The sequence below is a fragment of the Miscanthus floridulus genome, chromosome 13 (genome assembly GCF_019320115.1).
Source record: "Miscanthus floridulus cultivar M001 chromosome 13, ASM1932011v1, whole genome shotgun sequence".
Lineage (NCBI taxonomy): Eukaryota > Viridiplantae > Streptophyta > Magnoliopsida > Poales > Poaceae > Miscanthus > Miscanthus floridulus.
Genome location: NC_089592.1, coordinates 23,989,636 through 24,011,526, shown reverse-complemented (window position 1 = coordinate 24,011,526; position 21,891 = coordinate 23,989,636). Strand labels below are relative to the sequence as shown.

Genomic DNA, 21,891 nt, shown 5'->3' with positions numbered 1-21,891 from the left:
GACAAACTCTCAGGCAGTTCCAACTGATAGGCTACTTCTCCACGTCTCTCTAGGATCTTGAAAGGTCTAATATACCTCGGTGCCAGCTTTCCCTTCATAGTGAATCTTTTCACACTTCTCATTGGTGACACCTTCAAGTACACATAATCTCCAATTTTGAAAGTCAGCTCTCTTCTACGAGTATTAGTGTAACTCTTCTGTCGGGACTGAGCCACTCTCATGTTGTCTCTAATCATTCTCACTTCTTCTTCTGCGTCTCTAAGGACATCAGGTCCAAACACTTGAGTTTCACCAGTCTGATTCCAAAACAAAGGCGTTCTACATTTATGCCCATACAGTGCTTCAAAAGGTGACATCTTGAGACTCTTTTGGTAACTGTTGTACGAGAACTCAGCATATGACAAAGTCTTGTCCCAACTAGTACCATACTGCAGTGCACAAGCTCTCAACATATCTTCCAAAATCTAGTTGATCCTTTCAGTCTGTCCATCAGTTTATGGGTGGTAAGCTGAACTGAAATTCAACTTTGTCCCCAAAGATCTATGTACTTTCTGCTAGAATTGCGACGTAAACTAAGTGCCTCTATCAGACACAATTTTCTTGGGAACACCGTGTAAGCACACTATCTTTTCCATGTACAACTCTGCTAGCCTTGCACCTATATAGGTAGTCCTGACTGGTAGAAAGTGAGAAACCTTGGTGAGTCGATCCACTATTTCCCATATTGAATCATAACCTCTTTGAGTACGGGGCAAACCTACGATAAAATCCATACCAACTTCTTCCCATTTCCATTCAGGAATCTTCATTGGTTGTAGCAACCCTGCAGGTCTTTGATGCTCAGCTTTCACCCTTTGACAAGTGTCACACAGAGCCACATACTCTACCACATCTCTCTTCAAACCATACCACCAATACTTCTCTTTGAGATCCAAATACATCTTGGTACTTCCAGGATGTATAGAATAAGTAGACTCATGTGCCTCTTGCAGAACTGCATCACGGATAGCCTTCACTTCAGGTACACATATCCTTTTCCCAAACCAAAGAGTACCATTCTCATCCATCCTGAATCCTGGTGCCTTTCCAAGCACTACATTCTCCGCTATCTCCTTAAGTTTTTCATCCTCCAATTGACCTTTGCGTATCTCTTGCTCCAAGGTAGGCTCTATCACCAATTCCATTGCATTAATGACAAAGCTCAAGTTGAGGTACTCCATTTCAGCATACAACTCTGCTGGCATAAATGTCATCCGAAGTCCATTGGCATAACTCTTTTTGCTAAGTGCATTAGCTACGACATTTGCTTTTCCCGGATGATAATGCACTTCCAAATCATAGTCTTTGATCAATTCTAACCAACGACATTGTCTCAGATTTAGATCTGACTGGGTAAAGATATACTTCAAACCCTTGTGATCTATATAGATATCACTCTTATGCCCAATTAGATAATGTCTCCAGATTTTCATAGCATGAACCACAGCTGCCAATTCCAAGTCATGAGTTGGGTAGTTCAACTCATGTTTCCTCAATTGTCTAGATGCATATGCCACCACTCTTCCTTCTTGCATAAGCACACATCCAAGGCCCAAACGAGATGCATCACAATATATGGAGAAGTTCTTGCTTAAATAGGGCAAAATCAATACTGGAGCTATAGTCAATCTTTTCTTTAGCTCAACAAAGTTTGCCTAGCATTTATCAGACCATACAAATTTAGCATTCTTTTCCAATAGAGCTATCATAGGCTTAGCAAGCATGCAAAAACCTTCAATGAACCTCCTGTAGTATCCAGCCAATCCCAAAAAGCTATGAATCTCACTTACATTGGTTGGTGGTTTCCAATTTAATATATCTTGCACTTTGCCTGGATCCACTGCTATTCCACCATCGGAGACAACATGACCCAAAAAAGAGACCTCCTTCAACCAAAACTCACACTTGCTCCACTTAACATACAACTTATGTTCTCTAAGCTTTTGCAAGACCGACCTTATATGTTCAGCATGTTCTTCTTCAGTCTTGGAGAATATTAGTATGTCATCAATGAATACCACCACAAATTTATCAAGAAACTCCATGAACACCTTATTCATCAGATACATAAAGTATGCAGGTGCATTGGTCAATCCAAAAGACATAATGGTATACTCATACAAACCATACCGTGTAGTGAATGCTGTCTTGGGTATGTTCGAGTTTCGAATCTTTAGCTGATGATAACCTGAGCAGAGATCAATCTTGGAGAACACATAGGCTCCTCTCAACTGATCAAACAAATCATCAATCCTTGGCAAAGAGTATTTATTCTTGATAGTAACCTCATTAAGTGAATGGTAATCCACACACATCCGTTGGGTACCATCCTTCTTATCCACGAAGATCACAGGTGCCCCCCATGGGGAAGAACTAGGGTGTATGAAACCTTTTTTCTTACAACTCTTTTAGTTGTTTCTTAAGCTCTTCTAATTCATTAACCCCCATTCTATATGGATGTTTAGCTATTGGTGCAGTTCCAGGTAATAATTCAATAATGAATTCAATGTCACAATCAAGTGGCATACCTGGCAAGTCATCGGGGAAGACATCTGGGAACTCCTCCACAACACGATCTTGTTTATTAGCATCACCATCCAGCTGGTTCACAGTGGCTGTTGGCTGAGCTTGCACTACCACTTCTACACAGATTCTATCTCCATTGGGTGATGTCACAAGAACAGATCTCTCCTGACACTAAATCACTGCCCGGTGTTGTTTCATCCAATCCATTCCTAGAATAAGATCAATTCCCACTGTTCTCAACACAATAGGTTTCACTTTGAAGTCTACCCCCTTAAGGAAATGCTAGCTGAGGGACTCCAATAAGAAGCTGGCATGCTACCTCCCGGTGAATTTACTAATATGGCGTTTTTCATGGCACATAAAGGTATGCTATGCATTCTAACAAAAAGCTTGGGAAATAAATGAATGCGAAGCACCTGAATCAAAAAGTACTATAGCAGAGATAGAGTTGACATTGAACGTACCCAACATGACCTCAGGCGTCTCCTAAGCTGCATCAAATGACACATAGTTCACTTTTGTAGTGTGAGGTGGTCGGGCATTGAACTTTGGATTTCCATTCTAGTTCTGTGGAGCTTGCTGGTTCTGCTTCTTTGGACACTGATCACCATAGTGACCTACTTCTTCACAGCGGTAGCATGCGTTGGGGTTATTGGGTGCACCACTCTTCATAGGAGCATTGTTGGACATTCCCTGGTGTGATGCTGGGTTGCTGGTCTGTTGCTGGGGACGCTGATTACCAAACTATTGCTGGTACTGAGGGCGTTGCTGGAACTGGTTACGCTGAGGATACTGACCATGGTTTCCCTGGTTAGATGGTCCTTGATTCCTCTACTGAAAACCCTACTAGGGATAGGCATGCGGGTGGGTGTTGCTTCCAGATGCTTGCCCTTGAAGCCTCCTCTTCTTGGCTTCTATCTCTTTGCGCTTATCGTCAATCACAATGGCGTGGTTCACCAATGACTGAAAGTTAGGGTATGTGTTGGACATAAGTTGGAGCTATAGGCCATCATAAAGTCCCTTGAGGAAGCGGCGTTGCTTCTCCCTATCATCAGCTACATCATTTGGAGCATAGCGTGATAGTTGAGCAAACTTGTCATGATACTCCACCACAGACATGGATCCTTGCTTAAGGGACCTGATTTCCTCCTGCTTCAATTCCACTAGTCCATCGGGAATATGATATGACCAGAAATTTTCCTTGAATTCCCGCCAGGTGATAACCGGAGCGTCGTTTTTGGCGTCCATACTGGAAAGAATCCCACCAATCCTGAGCTGCTCCCTGGAGTTGACCAGAAGCATACAACACCTTCTCAAGATCATTGCATTGTGCTATGTTAAGTTGTTTTTCCACAGCACGTAACCAATCATCTGCCTCCAGGGGGTCTGAGGCGTGGGTGAACACCGGAGGGTGACCCTTCATGAATTCTCCACGCTTGTCTCTGACCTGAACAGGCAGTGGTCCTCTTGTAGGTTCGTTATCCAAATGTTGCATCATGGCTTGCATCAACTGCGCTTGCATTCCCATCAATTGCTCCATAGTCACTGGTGGCGGTGGTGGTGGATTCATGGGAACACCACGACCACGACCACATCCACAGCCTCTACCTCTTCCTCCTCTTCTGGCCATCTGTTTTCCAAACAAATGCGCAAAATTTTTAGAGATTTCCAAATTATAGAGAACTTATAAAAGATAAGGAGCAACGCTGAGGATTTTCTGGACAAGATTCAAATACAGCAGTTCAGTAAATCTGTCATAACTTGAGTTTCACAGACCCAACAGAGGCGTACCAAGAATGGTTAGAAAGCTCAGGAGATCAGTTACAACTTTTATTTAGAACACTTTTTCAGATTCTGATGTACACATGGTCAAAAACAGAGCTAAACCGAATCTGTTCTGGGTTCCAGTCTGCGCAGAAACATCAACTTGTGACAGCTAGATCTCACAAACCTGAACAGATATTAACGTGATTCCAGAGACATTTGAAAGATACAGAAGTCTCCACAAAAATTTCAGAATTTTTGGCAGCCCAGATTTCGAGATACAAGGTAAAGAACACAGGCTGCTCCAGAAAATAGCACAGCAAAGATATGATGAAGCAACCCATCTACATTAAGACCTCATCTAAACTTAGGGTTCAAATCTATGGAATTTGTGGACATGCCCACAAACCTCTAGCAATCAAACAAACTCCAAATCATCCAAGTTCACAATTAAAAACATCTAATCACTAAAGTTCACAAGACAAGACAAGACTAGACATGACACACGAACTAACAACGTCGTAGCTTTAAACAAGGCACCTAACACCTATGGGGCGGTGTCAACCATGGTGAACAGCCGGGGCTTCTTCTTCTAGATCGGTGGCAGCCCAAGTTGAGCACGCAGTTTGTCAACTTGCTTCTGGAGACGCCTCCCAGCCCTCTGCGATGCATGCAGCTCTCCCTTGACTTCTTCATCTACCCCCTGCATGGCATGGACATGTTGCACTATTGCTTCTAGAGTTGGATCACTTTCTGGTGGTGCCAGAACCTGCCAATCACCCTCATGATCATTGCAAGAAAGGAACCTAAAATGATCCTCCTTCATGGCCTCAAAACGACGACCATGGTAGTAGATGTAAGCGTCCTATGCTGCATCTTCCATGCCATCCAATGCATAAGCCTGTCTAGCAGTGGCACTGTGGATAGTCTCCACCTCATGTGCATTCTTTATGTCGTTCCAGGCGGTGACAACCAGCTCTACCTTCCAAAAAGTTGCCTCCAAAGGGTGCTGGTACTCTGCACAGTGATAGTTGATGGAGGCGTGTAGATCAGTGAAGTAGTCATCCAGCACATGAGTATGGAGGGTGTGGTACTATACCATTTTTGGGGCCTGCTTGAAGTAGTATTTGCACATCTAGCCCATCTCCTCATCCACCACAGGGACATCTGGGGGTGGCACAGGCGTTAGTGAAGTAGCTGAGGACTCCATTGGTGTAGCTGCAACAGCATAGATAGGTGCAATAGCTGGAGTAGGAGCAGGTACTGGTGTAGGAGTCAGGGTAGCCATCCACTCCTCATCATTAGAGATGACCACAATCTCCTTCTCCACCTGTGGAGCATGGGGGGTGAACATGGCACGGTAGCCTACAGTCCTGAGGCGGGTGGTCTTCGGGTTTCGAGACATCTATAGATTTAGAGTAAGATAGAATTAGAATCAACAATTTTATATAATAGATTAAGGTATGAAAAGCATAAATATTTTAGTAAAATAACAAGAATAAGACAGTAAGCAGGAAACTAGTGGAGCAAAGATGCTAAAATGACCATCTCTAACTAGGCTTGCGTCCTATAGTCAACACGGCTCTGATAACAATTTGTCACACCCAATTTTAAGGATAAAATTGAATGCATAAAACTCATGTGTGCCAAGGGATCAGTCACACACATAAGTTGACAAATAACATAAAGTATCATCATGGTGTTTCTTACATCACGATTAATACCATCACATAGTCTTACACAACATAGCGGAAAATAAAAAGATAGCTCTCTTGTGGAAGCTCCAACACAGGGACGGTCAACTGGTTGACCACAAGCCTAAAAGTCATCTGGAAAGTCCTCATACTCATTGACATCTGTTACCCATCTAGGATTTTTATCCAAATATAGAAAGTAAACAAGCGTAAGTACTTCCCGTACTTAACAAAATAACATGGGGTTATGAAAGCTCAAAAAGGATGACTCTGGTTTACTGCAGTTAGCACTTTTAGTAAGTCAAGATTTTATCATTAACTATTATCAAGTTATGCTTAAGCCCCAATTAAACCCACATGATCAGATATTAGAATCAATTGTATCATATTATCATCATAGAACATCATAAATGAACAACAATAAATAACCAGTTATTCTGTGAGTTTACCGGGCCGCTCGTGACCGTGAGCACGGCTGTTATAACAGTTTGTAACACTCTGCAGAGGTTGTGCACATTCACCGTGAGTCATGATTCCCATATGCCCGAGTTAATTACTCCCATATCACTGCCAAGGTGAGCGGGCAGGGTACACTATGAAGCCATTTCATAGGTTTTGCTAACAAGTTAGGGCCGCTAGGTTTCCTCGGCAAGCAGATGTAGGAACCCCCTTTCCTATGGCACAAATCCTTCGCGGCTATACACATAAGAATAGGGGCAGTCCTATCCCCAACGTGGCAAGCCCCTTTTGCGCCATAAAGGTAACCTCTAACAAGCTAGAAAAGGTCCTATTACTAAGCTAAAGTCAGAGCCATGTGACCCTCACGGTTGCACTGTCAGTCCTAGCTTTTGCCGACAGATAAGTCCTTATGGAGGGCTAAGAGCATCATGATCAAAAGTCATTTGCTCCTTCGCCCTATAATTCAGTTGTTTAAAAGCAACTTTTACCTTTTCTTTCCATAGAATCATTGTTCAATATGTAGATCATGTACAGTTGAAAGCTCTAGTTTGGTTTTGGTGAATTGATGAAACCCTAAGTGCTAACCTAGTTTATCAAGTGATCATGAGATAGGTAGCACATTCCAAGTGGTGAAGCAAATGAAGATCGTGACATGATGATGGTGATGCCATGGTGATGATCAAGTGCTTGGACTTGAAAAGAAGGAGAAAAACAAAAGGCTCAAGGCAAAGGTATAAATAGTAGGAGCTATTTTATTTTGGTGATCAAGACACTTAGAGAGTGTGATCACATTTAGGTTTGATAGCCGTACTATTAAGAGGGGTGAAACTCGTATTGAAGTGCGGTTATCAAAGTGCCACTAGATGCTCTAACTCATTGCATATGCATTTAGGATCTAGTGGAGTGCTAACACCCTTGAAAATGTTTGTGAAAATATGCTAACACATGTGCACAAGGTGATACACTTGGTGGTTGCCACATTTGAGCAAGGGTTAGGAACTTCACCGGTGGAGTGTCCGCTTGTAGAGTGCGGACAATCCAACGGTGCCACCGGTGCCCTAGACATAAAAGATGGAGGTCACTATAAGTGACCGGATGCTGGTCTTTGAAGGACCGACGCGTCTGGTCAGTAGTAGCTGAAAAAGCACAGCGTCGGTCATCGACCGAACACTAGCGTTGAAATGACCGGATGCTGGCTGGCTGCATCCGGTCACACTGACATGGTCATGCATAGAGGAGTTGCTGAGTGACTGGATGTTGGGTGTGTCTGATCAAGCATGACCGGACGCGTCCGGTCGTGAAAAGTCATCTCTAGATGCTTACTAGAAACGACCGGACGCTGGGGTTCAGCGTCCAGTCACTTTGAGCTGCAGCGTCTGGTCGACTGTTGACCATTGAGATCGGGCAAACAATATTCAAAGAGAGGGGACACATGGCGTGTATCACGTGACCGGACACTGAGGGCCAACGTCTGATCGATCTGACCAGAGCGTCCGGTCACCCTAAGTTGTGCCCAGTGATGGGGTACAATGGCTCTATTTCATGGAGGCTTCTATTTAAGCCCCATAGCTGGCTCAAGCTCACTCTCTTGGTCATTTGCATTGACATAGCAACCTTGTGTGCTTAGCCAAAGCCCTCCCACTCATCTACATCATTGATTCATCATCTTTGTGAGATTGGGAGAGAATCCAAGTGCATTGCTTGAGTGTTTGCATCTAGAGGCACTTAGTGTTCGGGTTTCGCTGCAGGATTCACTTGTTACTCTTGGTGGTTGCCAGCAACCAAGATGGCTTAGAGCAGTGAGGATCGTCGAGCGGAGGGTGGTGATTGTCTCTGGCTCCGATCATGGTGATTGTGAGGGGTTCTTGACCTTTCCCTGGCGGAGAGCCAAAAGGTACTCTAGTGGATTGCTCGTGGCTTATGTGATCCTCATCTTGTGTTGGTTGTGTAACACCCTATTGAGGGTTTGGCAGTGTGATGTCAATTAGCTCATGAACCTCCAAGTGAGTGAATCGCCACAACGAGGAGTAGCTTGCCGGCAAGTAAGTGAACCTCAGTAAAAAATCATTGTGTCATCATTTGATTCTGAGGTGATTGGTCTTCATTGTTATTCATTCTTGTGATTGATTGGCTTCTTCGTTGACTCGGCAGGTATAACCTTCTTGCTCACTCTCATTACATTACCGCAAACTAGTTGTCAAGCACTTTAGTGTAGCTAGTTGTGAGAGCTTGTTAGTTTGGTTAGTGTGGCTCTTTAGTTAGTTTTAGAGAGCACACTAACTTAGTGTAGTGTCATAGCTATTGTGTGGATAGAAACTATATAAACTATAATTGTGGTAGGTGGCTTGCTATTTTAGTATGCTAGCGCAACACTTGCTTTGCCTGATAATTGTCTAACCAGTTTGTTAAGTGTTGTTGTAGAAATTTTTAATAGGCTATTCGCCCCCCTCTGGCCATTAGGACCTTTCAAGTGGTATCAGAGCCGAGGCCACCATGATTTGAGGCTTAACAACCTTTGGTGTAAAAATAGCTCAAATCAACAACACCAAGAAGCCACCCCAATTTGATGGCACAAATTATCCGTATTGGAAATCAAAGATGACCACACACATCAAGTCAATCAATAGAAAAGTATGGAAGGTGGTAGAAACCAAAATTGAGATTGGTGATCCAGAGAATCCCACCGCGGCCGAAGAAGTACTTCTCCAAAACAATGACATTGCTCTAAGTGCCATTCATGATGCAATTGATGAGAGAACATTTGAGCAAATCAAGAATATTGAGATGGCTCATGAGGCATGGAAGAAATTGGATGAATCATTTGAAGGCACTCAAGCCGTGAAGGGTGCAAAGGACATATATTCTCAAAGAGAAGTTTGCAAGCTTCAAGATGAAGGAGGATGAGAGTGTGCCGGAGATGTTTCATAGGCTTCAAGTGCTTGTCAATGATCTCAAAGCACTTGGAGAAGAGGTGAAGGACAAGGACTTCTCCCACAAGTTCTTAAGATGCTTACCTTCAAGATTTGGCACATTGGTCACTATTCTAGTGAGGAGTGGTTTGGACACCATGACACCAAACCAAGTGTTGGGAGATATAATGACTGATGATACATATAGAGATGATGATGAGAAGGAAGAAAAGAAGGAGAAGAAAGATGAGAAGAAGAAGAGTGTGGCATTCAAAGCCACATCATCCAAGGGCAAGGTAAGGCAAGAAACATCAAGTGAAGATGATGGCTCATGGGATGATGATGATGATGATGATGATGATGAGAAGATGGCTCTCTTTGTCAAGAAATTTGGCAAGTTCATGATGAAGAAAGGGTACCATGCTAGAAGAAAGAAATCTTCATCCAAGAACAAGGAAGAGTCAAGAAGGTGCTTCAAATGTGGAAGCAAAGATCATCTTGTTGCTCAATGTCCATACAATAGCGACAATGATGACGGACAACAAGAAGAATAAGAAGAGGACAAGAAGGAAAAGAAAGAGAAGAAGGATAAGATGACCTTCAAGAAGAAGAAGGGTGGTTCATATGTGGTCACTTGGGATAGTGATGCTTCTTCAAGTGATGATGATGATAGTGATGATGACAAGACCACCAAGAAGAAGGCACTTGCAAGCATTGCAATCAATGAGAAGCCTTCTCTCTTCGACACTCCATCATGCTTCATGGCTAAGGCCACTAAGGTACAAATTTGTGATGATGGAAGTGATGAAGAACATGATAATGAAAATGAAAATGAAAATGATAGTGATAGTGATGATGATGAACCTACTAAAGATGAATTATTTGACATGCTAGAAGATGCTAAAGAACACTTTGACATTAAGAGAAGGGAATGCAAGAGCTTGAATAAGGAGGTAAAAGCCCTTAAGCAAGCCCTTGATGAGCTCAAATCAACTCATGAGAGGCTAGAGGAAGCCCATGAGAAGCTTGGCAAGGCTCACAAGAAGCTTGAAAAAGCTCATTCCTCTTTGCTTAATGAGCAAAATAAAAAGAACCATGTTGAAACTTGCAATGTAGGCTTAACTTGTGATATAATTGATGAATCATTATCTATGCCTATCATTGTTGCTCCCACTAACCCTTCTTGTAGTACTTCTACTTCCACCTCATCTAGTAGTGATGGTTTCACTTGTGATGCCTCACTAATGGTTGACAATGAGAACCTCAAGAAGGAGGTCAATAAGCTCACTCACACCATGGCTAAGGCCTATGGTGGTGAGGACCGCTTGCTTATGTGCTTGGGTAGCCAAAGAGCTTCTCTCTAAAAAGAGGGATTTGGCTATACCCCCAAGAAAGGTAAGGCGGCCTTTGCTCCTCACAAGACTAGTTTTGTGAAGAACAATGGTCGGTTTTGCACTAGTTGCAAGCAAGTTGGTCATAAAGAGCATGAGTGCAAGAACAAGAGCAAAAATGCTAATGTATCCTCAATTAAGATTAATTCTTTCTATGTACTTACTAAGGGTACAAATGGTGTGAAGGCTAAGTTCATTGGTAAACCATGGATGGGCTCAAAGAAGAAAGCCGTTTGGGTACCAAAGAGCTTAGTAACTAACCTTCAAGGACCCAAGCAAGTTTGGGTACCTAAAAAGAATTGATCTTCTTTTGTAGGTCAATTACAAAGCCGGAGGAAGGCATTGGGTTCTTGATAGTGGGTGCACTCAACACGTGACCGGTGATGCAAGAATGTTCAACTCAATCAACACCAATGGCAATGATGGTTATGATAGTATTACATTTGGTGATAATGGCAAAGGAAAGGTCAAAGGGCTTGGTAAGATTGCAATATCCAATGACATGAGCATATCCAATGTGTTGCTAGTAGAGAGCTTGAACTTCAATTTGCTATATGTGGCTCAATTGTGTGATCTTGGATTCAAATGCATATTTGGGGTAGATGATGTAGAGATCATAAGTGTAGATGGCTCTAACTTGATCTTCAAAGTCTTTAGATATGAGAATCTATACTTGGTTGATTTCAATGCTAGTGAAGCTAGATTATCTACATGCTTGTTCACTAAGTCTAGCATGGCTTGGTTATGGCATAGAAGGCTTGGTCATGTTGGAATGAAACAATTGAATAGATTAGTTAAGCATGACTTGGTTAGAGGCTTGAAAGATGTTGTGTTTGAAAAGGATAAGCTTTGTAGCTCTTGTCAAGCCGGAAAACAAGTTGGAAACACCCATCCCAAGAAAAGCATGATGAGCACTAGTAAAGCATTTGAATTATTGCACATGGATTTGTTTGGGCCAACACAATACACTAGCATTGGTGGAAATAAATATGGCTTTGTGATAGTGGATGATTATACTAGATACATATGGGTATTCTTTCTAATGGACAAAAGTGATGTGTTTGCAACATTCAAATCATTTGTCAAGGGCATTCACAATGAGTTTGAAACAATCATCAAGAGAGTTAGAAGTGACAATGGTAGTGAGTTCAAGAATACTAGAATTGATGAGCTGTGTGATGAATTTGGAATTAGACATCAATTCTCGGCCAAGTACACTCCACAATCAAATGGCCTTGTTGAGAGAAAGAATAGAACACTCATTGATATGGCAAGGTCTATGCTTAGTGAGTACAATGTGAGTCAATCTTTTTGGGCCGAAGCTATCAACATGGCTTGCTATTGTAGCAACCGCCTCTATTGTCACCCATTGAAAGAGAAGACACCATATGAGCTCTTGAATGGTAGAAAGCCCAACATTGCATATTTTCGGGTCTTCGGTTGCAAATGCTATATCTTGAAGAAAGGCACTAGATTGGGTGAGTTTGACAAGAAATGTGATAAAGGATTTCTACTTGGTTATTCAACTACAAGCAAAGCATATAGAGTTTGGAATTTGGATAGTGGTACTCTTGAGGAAGTTCATGATGTTGAATTTGATGAAACCAAGGGTTCACAAGTAGAGAATGAGAACTTGGAAGATGTTAGAGACATTCAACTTTCAAATGCCATGAAGAACATGGATGTTGGTGAATTGAGGCCTAGGCAAGTGAATAATGATGAAGATGATCAAGTACAAGTGCTCTCTAACTCAAATGTGCAAGATGATACAAATCAAGCTAGCACAAATGGCTCTCATGATAATGAACAAGATCAAGTGGCTAGTACATCATCTCAACACAATGATCAAGTAAATACAAGCAATCAAGTTCCAATCCTCCAACCAATAAATATTGCAAGGGATCATCCATTGGACACTATAATTGGTGATATTTCTAGAGGTATACAAACAAGATCAAGATTGGCTTCATTTTGTGAGCATTTCTCATTTGTGTCATCCATTGAACCAAAGAAGATAGATGAAGCATTAAAGGATGTTGATTGGGTAAATGCTATGCATGAAGAATTGAATAATTTCACAAGAAATCAAGTATGGGAATTGGTAGAAAGACCAAAGGGACACAATGTGATTGGAACCAAATGGGTCTTTAGAAATAAGCAAGATCAAGATGGGATAGTAGTAAGGAACTAAGCAAGATTGGTAGCACAAGGCTATACACAAGTTGAAGGACTTGACTTTGGAGAAACATATGCCCCGGTTGCTAGATTGGAAGCAATTAGAATCTTGCTAGCCTATGCTTGTGCCCACAACATCAAGCTCTATCAAATGGATGTTAAGAGTGCATTTCTCAATGGCTACATCAATGCAGAAGTATATGTTGAGCAACCTCCCGGTTTTGAAGATGACAAGAAGCTCAACCATGTGTATAAGTTGAAGAAGGCATTGTATGGCTTGAAGCAAGCACCTAGAGCATGGTATGAGAGATTGATGGACTTCCAACTATCTAAAGGGTTCATGATGGGCAAGGTTGACACCACTCTTTTCATCAAGAAGATTGGAAAAGATTTATTTGTGTTGCAAATCTATGTAGATGACATCATATTTGGATCAACCAATCAAGATTTTTGTGATGAGTTTGGAAAGATCATGGCTAATGAGTTTGAGATGTCCATGATTGGAGAGTTGAGTTACTTCCTTGGTCTTCAAATCAAGCAATTTAAGAATGGTACATTTGTGAGTCAAGGCAAGTATATCAAGGACATGATCAAGAAGTTTGGCATGAGTGATAGTAAAGCCATTAGCACACCAATGGGAACAAATGGCAACTTGGATAGTGATGCAAGTGGAAATATGGTGGATCAAAAATTGTATCGGTCTATGATTGGAAGCCTACTCTATGTGACCGCATCAAGGCCGGATGTCATGTTTAGTGTATGCATGTGTGCAAGATTTCAAGCCTCACCAAGAGAAAGTCATTTGAAGGCTACAAAGAGAATATTAAGGTACTTGAAGCATACACCAAATGTTGGTTTGTGGTATCCCAAAGGAGCAAAGTTTGAGCTAGTTGGTTACTCCAACTCGGATTATGCGGGATGCAGGTTGAAAGGAAGAGCACCTTGGGCACATGTCAATTGTTGGGAAGATCACTTGTTTCATGGTCATCCAAGAAGCAAAATAGTGTTGCATTATCAGCCGCCGAAGTCGAATACATATCCGCCGGTAGTTGTTGTGCACAAATACTTTGGATGAAGGCCACCTTGTGTGACTTTGGAATCAAGTTCAAGAAAGTGCCATTGCTATGTGACAATGAGAGTGCAATCAAGTTGACCAACAATCCGGTTCAACATGCAAGAACAAAGCACATTGATGTCCGCCATCATTTCATAAGAGATCACCAACAAAAAGGGGATATTTGCATTGAGAGTGTAGGCACCGAAGATTAACTTGCCGATATATTCACCAAGCCATTGGATGAGAAAAGGTTTTGCAAGATAAGGAATGAGTTGAACATATTGGATTTCTCAAATATGTGTTGATGCACCCTCACTCATATGACATGCCTCTCCTTTGAGCAATCCAAGGTAAAAGTTGATTGGCATGGCATACATACTTACTAAGAACATGTTTAGTGCATCTAGACATCTTTCACATTTAATAGGCTCATTAATGAAAATCAAATGAATTTGATGATTATATGGTACCACTATTGCTTCTATGCTTATTTTGATCTAGTGGTAGCATATGACATGTTTGTGGGCTTGTAAACCTAGTGTTTGATCTAGAAAATGAGCTCTAAGTGTTTAACTCAACATGGTACAAGATAACCCTTATTTGGAGGTGTGAAGAAGCTTATCCTTGGATCAAACCGAGTTAAATATCTTTGGCAAATGATCTAGATTGAACCAAATTTGGAAATATGATCCTCATACCATTGATTGACATTGATAATATCTACCTATCTATATTTTGAACCTTTGTTGTCATTGATGACAAAGGGGGAGAAACACAAAGATATTAGTACATGGGGAGAAAAACAAAGATATTCGTGTACTAAGATAGTGAAAAGACAACAAATGAGAAGAATTTGACATAGGGGGAGGAATATGACAAAGGAAAGGGATCAATTAAAATTTTGAGCACACAAGTAGGGGAGCAAGCTCATGAACTTGTATGGTGCATTTGAATGTGCATTTCATATGTTTGCTTACATGGCACAAGTTTTAAATTTCAATATCCATGCTTGTGTGGTGTATGCTAGTTGTAGGTTTGAATGATAAAATAAAAAACTAGCATGCATAGGATATCTAATGATTTCATTTCTAAGTATTTCCAAGTGGTATCAAGCTAACTATGGTGCTAAGGATGGTATAATGGTGCACTCCGATTGGCATCACGCTTCAAAGATCCATCTTTTATACCTTAGCATCATTTGGTAGACAATGTCTCCTATATTTCCTATCTAAGCATATGTGCAAGCTTCAATCCAAACTCTTAGCACATATGTAGGGGGAGCAATTGCTACCATTTGGGGTTCATGAAACTTGTCCATATCCTTTTACAGATGGTAAATATGCTTGGGCAAGCAACATGGATTCAATTGAATTTCAATTCATATCTTTGTGAAAGGGTTGTCATCAATTACCAAAAAGGGGGAGATTGAAAGCTCTAGTTTGGTTTTGGTGAATTGATGAAACCCTAAGTGCTAACCTAGTTTATCAAGTGATCATGATATAGGTAGCACATTCCAAGTGGTGAAGCAAATGAAGATCATGACATGATGATGGTGATGCCATGGTGATGATCAAGTGCTTGGACTTGAAAAGAAGAAGGAGAAAAACAAAAGGCTCAAGGCAAAGGTATAAATAGTAGGAGCTATTTTGTTTTGGTGATCAAGACACTTAGAGAGTGTGATCACATTTAGGTTTGATAGCTGTACTATTAAGAGGGGTGAAACTCATATCGAAATGTGGTTATCAAAATGCCACTAGATGCTCTAACTCATTGCATATGCATTTGAGATCTAGTGGAGTGCTAACACCCTTGAAAATGTTTGTGAAAATATGCTAACACATGTGCACAAGGTCATACACTTGGTGGTTGCCACATTTGAGCAAGGGTTAGGAACTTCACCGGTGGAGTGTCCGCCTGTAGAGTGCGGACGGTCCGACAGTGCCACCGGCGCCCTAGACAAAAAAGATGGAGGTCACTGTAAGTGACCAGATGCTGGTCTATGAAGGATCGGCGTGTCCGGTTAGTAGCAGCTGAAGAAGTGCAGCGTCGGTCATCGACCGGACGCTGGCGCTGAAATGACCGGATGCTGGCTGGCTACGTCCGGTCACACTGACATGGTCATGCACAGAGGAGTCGCCGAGTGACTGGACGCTGGGTGTGTCTAGTCGAGCATGACCGGATGTGTTTAGTCGTGAAAAGTCATCTCTGGATGCTTACTAGAAATGACCGGACGCTGGGGTTCAGCGTCCGGTCACTTTGAGCTGCAGCATCGGGTCGACTGTTGACCGTTGAGATCGGGCGAATAGTATTCAAAGAGAGGGGACACGTGGCGTGTATCACGTGACCGAACGCTGAGGGCCAGCGTCCGGTCGATCCGACCGGAGCATCCGGTCACCCCGAGTTGTGCCCAATGAAGGTTTACAACGGCTCTATTTCGTGGGGGCTTCTATTTAAGCCCCATAGCCGGCTCAAGCTCACTCTCTTGGCCATTTGCATTGACATAGCAACCTTGTGAGCTTAGCCAAAGCCCTTCCACTCGTCTACATCATTGATTCATCATCTTTGTGAGATTGGGAGAGAATCCAAGTGCATTGCTTGAGTGTTTGTATCTAGAGGCACTTGGTGTTCGTGTTTCGCTATGGGATTCACTTGTTACTCTTGGTGGTTGCCGCCACCTAGACAGCTTGGAGCAGCGAGGATCATCGGGCGGAGGGTGGTGATTGTCTCCGGCTCTGATCGTGGTGATTGTGAGGGGTTCTTAACCTTTCCCTAGCGGAGAGCCAAAAGGTACTCTAGTGGATTGCTCGTGGCTTGTGTGATCCTCATCTTGTGTTGGTTGTGTGGCACCCTATTGAGGGTTTGGCGTGTGATGCCAATTAGCTCGTGAACCTCCAAGTGAGTGAATCGCCACAACGAGGAGTAGCTTGCCGGCAAGTAAGTGAACCTCGGTAAAAAGATCATTGTGTCATCATTTGATTCTGAGGTGATTGGTCTTCATTGTTATTCATTCTTGTGATTGATTGGCTTCTTCCTCGACTCGGCGGTATAACCTTCTTGTTCACTCTCATTACATTACCGCAAACTAGTTGTCAAGCTCTTTAGTGTAGCTAGTTGTGAGAGCTTGTTAGTTTGGTTAGTGTAGCACTTTAGTTAGTTTTTGAGAGCACACTAACTTAGTGTAGTGTCATAGCTATTGTGTGGATAGAAACTATATAAACTAGAATTGTGGTAGGTGGCTTGCTATTTTAGTAGGCTAGCGCAACACTTGCTTCACCTCATAATTGTCTAACCGGTTTGTTAAGTGTTGTTGTAGAAATTTTTAATAGGCTATTCACCCCTCCTCTAGCCATTAGACCTTTCAACAGTTATGTTGAGCGCTAGCAACTACCCATATGCGTATAACCCATAGGAGACAAGGAAAACATGATGTTCAACCACTAGGATGTCCTTACGGGTATCAAAATTAGACACATGCAAATGAGTAATTAATAAATGATGAATAGGACATTAAGGTAGATCCCATGCTATACTTGCCTTGGTTAACAAACTCCTGCTGGTCCTGCTGGTCGTCAAAGAACTCTTGGTCTCCAACGTTCTCCTCACCGTCTGAACACGACCAACATGGCAACATACAACATTTCAGGAACATTCATGCAAAGCAACAAACCTATAGCTCTAACATTACACCAGCAGTATAGAAAATAGGATAAAATGTTTATGAAAAGAATCTATGTCTCGCTACGATCACGTCAACGCGAAGTTCACAAAAATCTAAGCTAAAACGCGAAAGTTATGAATTAAATGAGGTTTCCTATAGCAATTTGTTTAATTAAATCTAACCTCAAAATTTAAATGTTGCAAACATGTTTGATAGTGGTATTAACATTTAGAGAACTTTATTACAAATCTAACGCAATTTGAACGGGTCGAATCAGAGTTAAAACGAAGTTTTTATGAGCAAAACAAATCCAGTGGCATTTCTATAATTAGAATGAACTATTTTAGATTTAAATATAAATGAAAAGGATATTCGGATTTAATCGACTGAGGCACGGCGGGCATAAATTGCCAAAAACCGAGGGACTCTTTAGCAACTTTGCCACGGCGAAGGGGTATCGGCCACCCTGGGCCGTTGATCAAGCGATGGACGGCTCAGATTAGAGCTGGGGAAGAGAGAGAAGGCCGGTGGCCGGAACAGGGCTCCGGCAGGCAGCGCTGCCATTGCCGGCTGCGAGGAGGTCGTCGGCGAGCGGGAAACACGGCCTTCGTGCCACGGTTCGACGAACCGAGGACACCGAGGAAGAGAGGGGGTGAAGGCGATCTCTCCCAGGCCAAGAACACAGTCGGAGGACGCGGCCGACGCGGTGGTCGCCGTGGCCGGTGGCGTGAAGGTCCAGGGCGCTCGTGGATTGGGCCCTAGAGGCCATGAAACATGAAATTAAAGGCATGGGGAGAAGGAGGGGAGCAAGGGGGTCTCACCGCGGAGGAAAACGAAGACGGAGGCGGCTCGGGGACGACGGACCACGTGGAGGGACGGACGGCGGACCTCGGTGCTGCGGTTGCGGCTTCCGCGTGCACGGGCGAATTCGAGAGTGGAGTGGGGGTGGCAGCAGGGAGGGTAGCGACGGGCTCGGCTCCTTTATAAATGCCGGGGCGCTGGGGAAGACGCTCCCACGACGCGAGGTGGGCGCGGCGGCGGTTGCGGCTTGACCGGGCGCGGGAGGTGGGTGACGACGCCGACACGTGGGCCTAGGCCATCAGCGGGGAGAGAAGGAGAGAGGGCGTGGCGGCAATGGTTGCCTGCCCGGATTGGGCCGGCCCAGGAAGGAAACGGGAGGCGGGGAAAGGAGAACGGCGAGTGGGCCGGCTCGGCCAGAGCGAACTGGGCCAGCGGGGAAATGGACCAGCAGGCCAGAATGAGGAAGGGAGGGGAAGAAAGAAGAAAACCTTTTTTCTTTTTATTTTCTAGAGTTTTAGCAAACCATTTTCAACTTGATTTTGAATCCAATTCAAATTTGGTCAAAACCAATCATTACAAAAATAAATGTGCAGCAGCATGTATACATCAAGCGGTTACTAACCTTATATTTGATTTTAATTTCACAAAAATTATTATTTTCCTATATTTGAATGCACACATAAATACATAAATAAATCAAATTTAGCTATTTTAAAAGAGTGAAAATTTAAGGGTGTTACACCAAGTTGGTTAAAGGACTGGTATGTCTTACTGAAACAAGATTAAAATGGAGAAACAATTGTATATATCCCTAGGAGGAAAATTATCGTGATTGACATATCTAAAAGCCATCAAGGTTATATTATGTGTGTATGTCCAAATGTTCATTGTGCATCCTTGTGATTGACATATTTATAATCTTACTATGGTACAATGCGATCTAAAATTAATTTAGAGCAACATGATTGTCACTACTTTATTTTTATTCAATATATACTAATCAAACAAGTGTACAACATCTAAACTAATTTAGTTCTAATAATTTTGCTTGATCTAATATTAACTACTACATCCAAAATTTGGGGCTTATGATTATGAAATGCCTGGCTTAATTCTTGAAAAAAAAATTGTTCAACAATTATTCAGATTATATGCATGCATAGTAGATAAAAGTTGTATCAATGGATCCAAATTATATTCCACACGTCTTTCAATACAAATTTATTTTTATTGTAACCAATGATATCTTATAAGAGTTTAGTGACAAGTATAGTTTAAAAATACTTTTCTTATATTCTTAATACTCCATACAGAAAGAAATATATGAATCAGTAAGTATTTTTTCATAGAGAGAGCAATAATTTCGGCATTAGTTTAAACTTATGTGTGTTTGAGAGTTTGGGTGCACATAGTATACGCAAGTATAAAGAATAATTAATGTGTTCCAGACAAAATGGCATTTGCTAACAGTAGTTAGAGCTCCCTGAGGCCTCCATTACAAATTTAAAGGTTTGCCTGGGTAGTTTTCTCTTTGGGATATATTGTATCTTTGAGCTTTCACACTAATCTTACATGCATTTTAGATAATCGACATGGCCAAATGCTGTAATGCTGAGACCGAATGGCGTGACAAGAAATATGTGCCAGCCACCGTTGATGAGCATCTAAAAATTTCAGCACGCAGTAGTGGTTGTATGCACATCGTGAGCCTGGGATTCATTTCAATGGGAGATGTGGCAACTAGCGAAGCTATTGAGTGGGCTTCTACCTATCCGAAAATAATCCGAGCTGTCTGTGTTATTGGACGCCTCGCTAATGATATAGTGTCGTACAAGGTGCCAGTTAGTCTATATTTTCTAAGTGCTAATAAATGATAAGCTCAATTATAGAATCGTTCCTAAACTTTTCAATGTTTTTGGCTGCAGCGAGAAGAAGCATCAAGGAATATGGTATCTACAGTGCAAACTTGTGCAAAAGAATATGGTACCACAATAGAACAAGCCATAGAAAAGCTTAGAGAACTGATCGAGGAGGCGTGGATGGACATCACCGAAGAGTGCATGAGACAGCCACAGCCAAAGGCTCTTCTGGAGAGGGTAGCCAACCTGGCTAGTACAATGGATTTTGTATACAAAGATGTCGATGGATACACCGATTCATGGAGTATCAAAGGCATATTGGATTCACTGTATGTGGATCTAATCAACTAAAATTAGGTGACAGCGTGGCTATAACCAGCTGGACAACAATTCAGTGTCTATAGTTTGTAGTATTTGCAAATGTATTGTGTTTCTCGGAAGATCTTGCAGATATATATATACTTTAGTGATCTTTTTCTAGAGGAATATGTTTACTAGCCGGAACTGTAAAATCCAAACCTTACTAGGTTTCCAAGTATGGCCTGTGGGTTCATAACTATTGTACAACTCGATGTAATGATTGTGAATTAATAAAATCTTTCTTTTACCAAGAAAAAGTATGGCTTGTTTGGCGTAGAGTTAGATGGAACAATTTCCAGGCACCAGAAATTATTGAAATCGGAGCTATAGACACATGGACGACATTTAGTTGAGCAATTTTGTTATTAATTTTTGAGATAAATACATATATTCAAACCAACTTATTTTATTCTACAAACTCCAAATCATATATGGTAGAATTATGATAAACAGTGTGGAGCTAGAGTTGCGCTAATAAACCGGCTGTCCATGACTAAATTGGGCTAGGCCTGGCTAGTTTGTCTCCTACCCTCTTCTGTATTCATGGTGGCTGGGCTAGAAGCTACTCCCTCTATCCCCAAATAAATCAATTCATAGAATCCATACCAGTCAAACTTTTTTAAGTTTGACTAATTTTATAGAAAAAAGTAACAACATCTGTGACATAAAATGAACACATTATGAAAATATACTCTATGGTACATTTAATGATACTAGTTTGATATAATAAATCTTGATGTTTTTTCTACGAATTTGGTCAAAGTTTAAAAAGTTTGACTTAAGACAACTCCAGGAATCTATTTAGTCATGGACAGAGGGAGTAGTGTGCACTTAACTATATATCCTTGAGCTCTTATCAAGAAAAAAACTACATATTTTCTATTTATCTGCTGACATATTTTTGAGGAAAAAATCTGTCAAATTTTTTGATGTTGCGAATGTTGTTCTTTCATGTTGTAAATGTTGTTATTTGATGTTGCAAATGTTGTAGAGGAGGAAATATGACAAGTTGTATAAGATGTTGCAGATGATATTTTATCATGTTTCAAACATTGTTCATGCATGTTGTATACTTCATTGTTTCAGTCATATGCAACATCGGAGGATAACATGTGCAACATCAGAGAATAACACGTGCAACATTATAAAATTCGACATATTTTACCATTCAAAATATGTCGACAGATAAATAGATATTC

At 41.7% G+C, this 21,891-nt stretch overlaps 1 pseudogene; it reads left to right on the top strand.

The window, feature by feature from the left end:
- LOC136498862 ((E)-beta-caryophyllene synthase-like) overlaps positions 1-20,683 on the top strand; it is a 30,904-nt pseudogene extending 10,221 nt beyond the window's left edge.
- The last annotated feature ends 1,208 nt before the right edge of the window (positions 20,684-21,891 follow it).